At 37.1% G+C, this 6,626-nt stretch overlaps 2 non-coding genes and 1 pseudogene across 2 annotated transcripts; all 3 read left to right on the forward strand.

Annotated features, from left to right (window-relative positions):
* Positions 1-371: 371 nt before the first annotated feature.
* Positions 372-2,365, forward strand: LOC121501876 (small subunit ribosomal RNA). Its single transcript, XR_005990709.2, has one exon. It is a non-coding gene; the product is annotated as a small subunit ribosomal RNA (ribosomal RNA).
* A 529-nt stretch (positions 2,366-2,894) lies between these two features.
* LOC121501907 (5.8S ribosomal RNA) lies at positions 2,895-3,073 on the forward strand. Its single transcript, XR_005990730.2, has one exon. It is a non-coding gene; the product is annotated as a 5.8S ribosomal RNA (ribosomal RNA).
* A 387-nt stretch (positions 3,074-3,460) lies between these two features.
* On the forward strand, positions 3,461-6,626 carry LOC121501902 (large subunit ribosomal RNA; annotated as a pseudogene; the record flags this gene model as incomplete).

Raw genomic sequence — 6,626 nt, forward strand, 5'->3', positions numbered from 1 at the left:
TGGTTTTATATTAATATATTACCATGAGAAATGCTTTTACGAAAATAATAAATTTTAAATTTATTATCAAATTGCAAATGATTTAATTTCAATATTAATATTGATTAAACAAAATTGTATGGGTGATACAATTATGTATGTTGGAAATAAAATGATATTTTTGAATGAAATATATGCATATATAAAAAATGTATTAAAATTAAAAACATAAATTTATATGAATACAAATGCTGCGAATACGATTGCTATATAATTATGGCCGTATTCGATGAGAAAAAGAAAAATATATATTGATAAAATCTGTATACAAATATTTATATTGCTAATTTCTATTCACTAATATGAATGAAATATGAAATAAAAAAAACATTATTCTGGTTGATCCTGCCAGTAGTTATATGCTTGTCTCAAAGATTAAGCCATGCATGTCTAAGTACACACGAATTAAAAGTGAAACCGCAAAAGGCTCATTATATCAGTTATGGTTCCTTAGATCGTTAACAGTTACTTGGATAACTGTGGTAATTCTAGAGCTAATACATGCAATTAAAACATGAACCTTATGGGACATGTGCTTTTATTAGGCTAAAACCAAGCGATCGCAAGATCGTTACTTTGGTTGAACTCTAGATAACATGCAGATCGTATGGTCTTGTACCGACGACAGATCTTTCAAATGTCTGCCCTATCAACTTTGATGGTAGTATCTAGGACTACCATGGTTGCAACGGGTAACGGGGAATCAGGGTTCGATTCCGGAGAGGGAGCCTGAGAAACGGCTACCACATCTAAGGAAGGCAGCAGGCGCGTAAATTACCCACTCCCAGCTCGGGGAGGTAGTGACGAAAAATAACAATACAGGACTCATATCCGAGGCCCTGTAATTGGAATGAGTACACTTTAAATCCTTTAACAAGGACCAATTGGAGGGCAAGTCTGGTGCCAGCAGCCGCGGTAATTCCAGCTCCAATAGCGTATATTAAAGTTGTTGCGGTTAAAACGTTCGTAGTTGAACTTGTGCTTCATACGGGTAGTACAACTTACAATTGTGGTTAGTACTATATCTTTATGTATGTAAGCGTATTACCGGTGGAGTTCTTATGTATGTTAAAATACTTGTATTTTTTCATATGTTCCTCCTATTTAAAAACCTGCATTAGTGCTCTTAAATGAGTGTTATTGTGGGCCGGTACAATTACTTTGAACAAATTAGAGTGCTTAAAGCAGGCTTCAAATGCCTGAATATTCTGTGCATGGGATAATGAAATAAGACCTTTGTTCTGCTTTCATTGGTTTTCAGATCAAGAGGTAATGATTAATAGAAGCAGTTTGGGGGCATTAGTATTACGACGCGAGAGGTGAAATTCTTGGACCGTCGTAAGACTAACTTAAGCGAAAGCATTTGCCAAAGATGTTTTCATTAATCAAGAACGAAAGTTAGAGGTTCGAAGGCGATCAGATACCGCCCTAGTTCTAACCATAAACGATGCCAGCTAGCAATTGGGTGTAGCTACTTTTATGGCTCTCTCAGTCGCTTCCCGGGAAACCAAAGCTTTTGGGCTCCGGGGGAAGTATGGTTGCAAAGCTGAAACTTAAAGGAATTGACGGAAGGGCACCACCAGGAGTGGAGCCTGCGGCTTAATTTGACTCAACACGGGAAAACTTACCAGGTCCGAACATAAGTGTGTAAGACAGATTGATAGCTCTTTCTCGAATCTATGGGTGGTGGTGCATGGCCGTTCTTAGTTCGTGGAGTGATTTGTCTGGTTAATTCCGATAACGAACGAGACTCAAATATATTAAATAGATATCTTCAGGATTATGGTGTTGAAGCTTATATAGCCTTCATTCATGGTTGCAGTAAAATGTATATTGTGTTTGAATGTGTTTATATAAGTGGAGCCGTACCTGTTGGTTTGTCCCATTATAAGGACACTAGCTTCTTAAATGGACAAATTGCGTCTAGCAATAATGAGATTGAGCAATAACAGGTCTGTGATGCCCTTAGATGTCCTGGGCTGCACGCGCGCTACAATGAAAGTATCAACGTGTATTTCCTAGACCGAGAGGTCCGGGTAAACCGCTGAACCACTTTCATGCTTGGGATTGTGAACTGAAACTGTTCACATGAACTTGGAATTCCCAGTAAGTGTGAGTCATTAACTCGCATTGATTACGTCCCTGCCCTTTGTACACACCGCCCGTCGCTACTACCGATTGAATTATTTAGTGAGGTCTCCGGACGTGATCACTGTGACGCCTTGTGTGTTACGGTTGTTTCGCAAAAGTTGACCGAACTTGATTATTTAGAGGAAGTAAAAGTCGTAACAAGGTTTCCGTAGGTGAACCTGCGGAAGGATCATTATAGTATATAATTTTCCTTACCGTTAATATATAATATTATTAATAATATTAATGAAATTGCCAAAGAAAAAAAATTAACATTGTAAACAGCAACCAAGCAAAGCTGAATGTTAAATGAATAATAAAAATCAATTAATGGAAAATAAAAAATTTGCGTGTATATGGACCATAATATACAGGCGTTGCGTAATGTATTGTTCATTATTATTATGCGCATACATTGGTTAATGCAACAATCTGAAATGCATAATGTTGTACCTGGTTATTCAGGTTAATGTTTTATATAAAATTACACCAATATATTATATCGAAACCAAAAAGGCTTATATTATAAAAATGATTAAAACTACAGATATGTATATTGTTTATATGAAACTAAGACTTTTCGCAACATTTATTTTGGATTTAAAAAAAAAAAAATTACAATGTTAAATTTATTGAAGGAATTGATATATGCCAGTAAAATGGTGTATTAATTAATTTCTTTCAATAAAAACATTTCTGATGATATATATAAACCAAATTATTAAAACTCTAAGCGGTGGATCACTCGGCTCATGGGTCGATGAAGAACGCAGCAAACTGTGCGTCATCGTGTGAACTGCAGGACACATGAACATCGACATTTTGAACGCATATCGCAGTCCATGCTGTTATGTACTTTAATTCATTTTAAAGTGCTGCTTGGACTACATATGGTTGAGGGTTGTAAGACTATGCAAAATAAGTTGTTCATAAATTTCATTGTATGAATTTTATAAGCACATGGTATATTATTGGATATAATAATTTTTAAATTTTTATATTCATAATATTAAAAATTATATGAAAAACATTATTCTCACATTGTTGTAAATATTTGAATGTGAAAACGAAGAGAAATATTTTCTTTTTTTAAATCAAATAATACTGAGAAATGTCTAGCATAAAAAATATGAAAATATTTTTCATCTAGGATTGTCTCTTATTAATGATGAAAAAATTGAAAAACCGTTGTAAATGTTATTATTCTTCGTTGGGTTTGTCAATAAATGGCAAATTTAAAATGTAATGTTATTTCTATATAAAAAGAATTAATGCAAACAAATGTTTTATACAACCTCAACTCATATGGGACTACCCCCTGAATTTAAGCATATTAATTAGGGGAGGAAAAGAAACTAACAAGGATTTTCTTAGTAGCGGCGAGCGAAAAGAAATCAGTTCAGCACTAAGTCACTTTGTCTATATGGCAAATGTGAGATGCAGTGTATGGAGCGTCAATATTCTAGTATGAGAAATTAACGATTTAAGTCCTTCTTAAATGAGGCCATTTACCCATAGAGGGTGCCAGGCCCGTATAACGTTAATGATTACTAGATGATGTTTCCAAAGAGTCGTGTTGCTTGATAGTGCAGCACTAAGTGGGTGGTAAACTCCATCTAAAACTAAATATAACCATGAGACCGATAGTAAACAAGTACCGTGAGGGAAAGTTGAAAAGAACTCTGAATAGAGAGTTAAACAGTACGTGAAACTGCTTAGAGGTTAAGCCCGATGAACCTGAATATCCGTTATGGAAAATTCATCATTAGAATTGTAATATTTAATAAATATTATGATAATAGTGTGCATTTTTTCCATATAAGGACATTGTAATCTATTAGCATACCATTATTTATCATAAAATATGGCTTATAGTTTATTCAAATTATTATGCTTGCATTTTAACATAGAATAAATGTCATTAATTTGATAAAGTGCTGATAGATTTATATGACTACAGTGCGTTAATTTTTCGGAATTATATAATGGCATGATTATCATTGATTTTTGTGTTTATTATATGCACTTGTACGATTAACAATGCGAAAGATTCAGGATACCTTCGGGACCCGTCTTGAAACACGGACCAAGGAGTCTAACATATGTGCAAGTTATTGGGATATAAACCTAATAGCGTAATTAACTTGACTAATAATGGGATTAGTTTTTTAACTATTTATAGTTAATTAACACAATCCCGGGGCGTTCTATATAGTTATGTATAATAATATTTATATTATTTATGCCTCTAACTGGAACGTACCTTGAGCAGATATGCTGTGACCCGAAAGATGGTGAACTATACTTGATCAGGTTGAAGTCAGGGGAAACCCTGATGGAAGACCGAAACAGTTCTGACGTGCAAATCGATTGTCAGAATTGAGTATAGGGGCGAAAGACCAATCGAACCATCTAGTAGCTGGTTCCTTCCGAAGTTTCCCTCAGGATAGCTGGTGCATTTTAATGTTATATAAAATAATCTTATCTGGTAAAGCGAATGATTAGAGGCCTTAGGGTCGAAACGATCTTAACCTATTCTCAAACTTTAAATGGGTAAGAACCTTAACTTTCTTGATATGAAGTTTAAGGTTATGATATAATGTGCCCAGTGGGCCACTTTTGGTAAGCAGAACTGGCGCTGTGGGATGAACCAAACGTAATGTTACGGTGCCCAAATTAACAACTCATGCAGATACCATGAAAGGCGTTGGTTGCTTAAAACAGCAGGACGGTGATCATGGAAGTCGAAATCCGCTAAGGAGTGTGTAACAACTCACCTGCCGAAGCAACTAGCCCTTAAAATGGATGGCGCTTAAGTTGTATACCTATACATTACCGCTAAAGTAGATGATTTATATTACTTGTAATATAAATTTTGAAACTTTAGTGAGTAGGAAGGTACAATGGTATGCGTAGAAGTGTTTGGCGTAAGCCTGCATGGAGCTGCCATTGGTACAGATCTTGGTGGTAGTAGCAAATAATCGAATGAGACCTTGGAGGACTGAAGTGGAGAAGGGCTTCGTGTGAACAGTGGTTGATCACGAGTTAGTCGGTCCTAAGTTCAAGGCGAAAGCCGAAAATTTTCAAGTAATAAATGACTATATAAAAACGTTGGCAAATAATATACTTGAATAATTTTGAACGAAAGGGAATACGGTTCCAATTCCGTAACCTGTTGAGTATCCGTTTGTTATTAAATATGGGCCTCGTGCTCATCCTGGCAACAGGAACGACCATAAAGAAGCCGTCGAGAGATATCGGAAGAGTTTTCTTTTCTGTTTTATAGCCGTACTACCATGGAAGTCTTTCGCAGAGAGATATGGTAGATGGGCTAGAAGAGCATGACATATACTGTTGTGTCGATATTTTCTCCTCGGACCTTGAAAATTTATGGTGGGGATACGCAAACTTCTCAACAGGCCGTACCAATATCCGCAGCTGGTCTCCAAGGTGAAGAGTCTCTAGTCGATAGAATAATGTAGGTAAGGGAAGTCGGCAAATTAGATCCGTAACTTCGGGATAAGGATTGGCTCTGAAGATTGAGATAGTCGGGCTTGATTGGGAAACAATAACATGGTTTATGTGCTCGTTCTGGGTAAATAGAGTTTCTATCATTTATGGTGGTTACTTGTTCCCCGGATAGTTTAGTTACGTAGCCAATTGTGGAACTTTCTTGCTAAAATTTTTAAGAATACTAGTTGGGTCAAACCAATTAGTTCTTATTAATTATAACGATTATCAATTAACAATCAATTCAGAACTGGCACGGACTTGGGGAATCCGACTGTCTAATTAAAACAAAGCATTGTGATGGCCCTAGCGGGTGTTGACACAATGTGATTTCTGCCCAGTGCTCTGAATGTCAAAGTGAAGAAATTCAAGTAAGCGCGGGTCAACGGCGGGAGTAACTATGACTCTCTTAAGGTAGCCAAATGCCTCGTCATCTAATTAGTGACGCGCATGAATGGATTAACGACGGACGTGCTTTCGGGACGCTCGTGATTCTTTCGTCGTAAAACTGGTTTCCGTTGTGAAATATAATTCAAAAAGTGGACAAATCGGTGTCTTAGTGCTTCGCGAAAACGTTGGCAGTGTTTTCACAAGTGCAAGTGGAATTGGCAAGCTATAAATTGCAATTTTTAATTGCAAATTTTAAGCAAGCAAAGCGCACGTGCTGCTGGTGGAATTTTCCATCAGCTGCTGAACAGCTGACTGTGCGGTTGGTGTCTTCGCTGTGCGGTTTCGGTCCTTGCTGTGCGGGTTCGTGTCTGCGGAGAGCTTGGCATAGGTGGCGCCACTCTATTTATAGGTGGAGCTAGTCTTTGTGTCAAGTCGACAACAGGAGGAGCCAGTATCGTCGGGGTAAGTCACACTCACCCACCGATGGAGAGCGACAGCAGCATGAGCGCCATGAGCGCCACATCTGCTAAGTCGGCGAGAGGCAGGCGTAGAGGCCG

The sequence above is a fragment of the Drosophila kikkawai genome, unplaced genomic scaffold (assembly GCF_030179895.1).
Source record: "Drosophila kikkawai strain 14028-0561.14 unplaced genomic scaffold, DkikHiC1v2 scaffold_7, whole genome shotgun sequence".
Classification (NCBI taxonomy): domain Eukaryota; kingdom Metazoa; phylum Arthropoda; class Insecta; order Diptera; family Drosophilidae; genus Drosophila; species Drosophila kikkawai.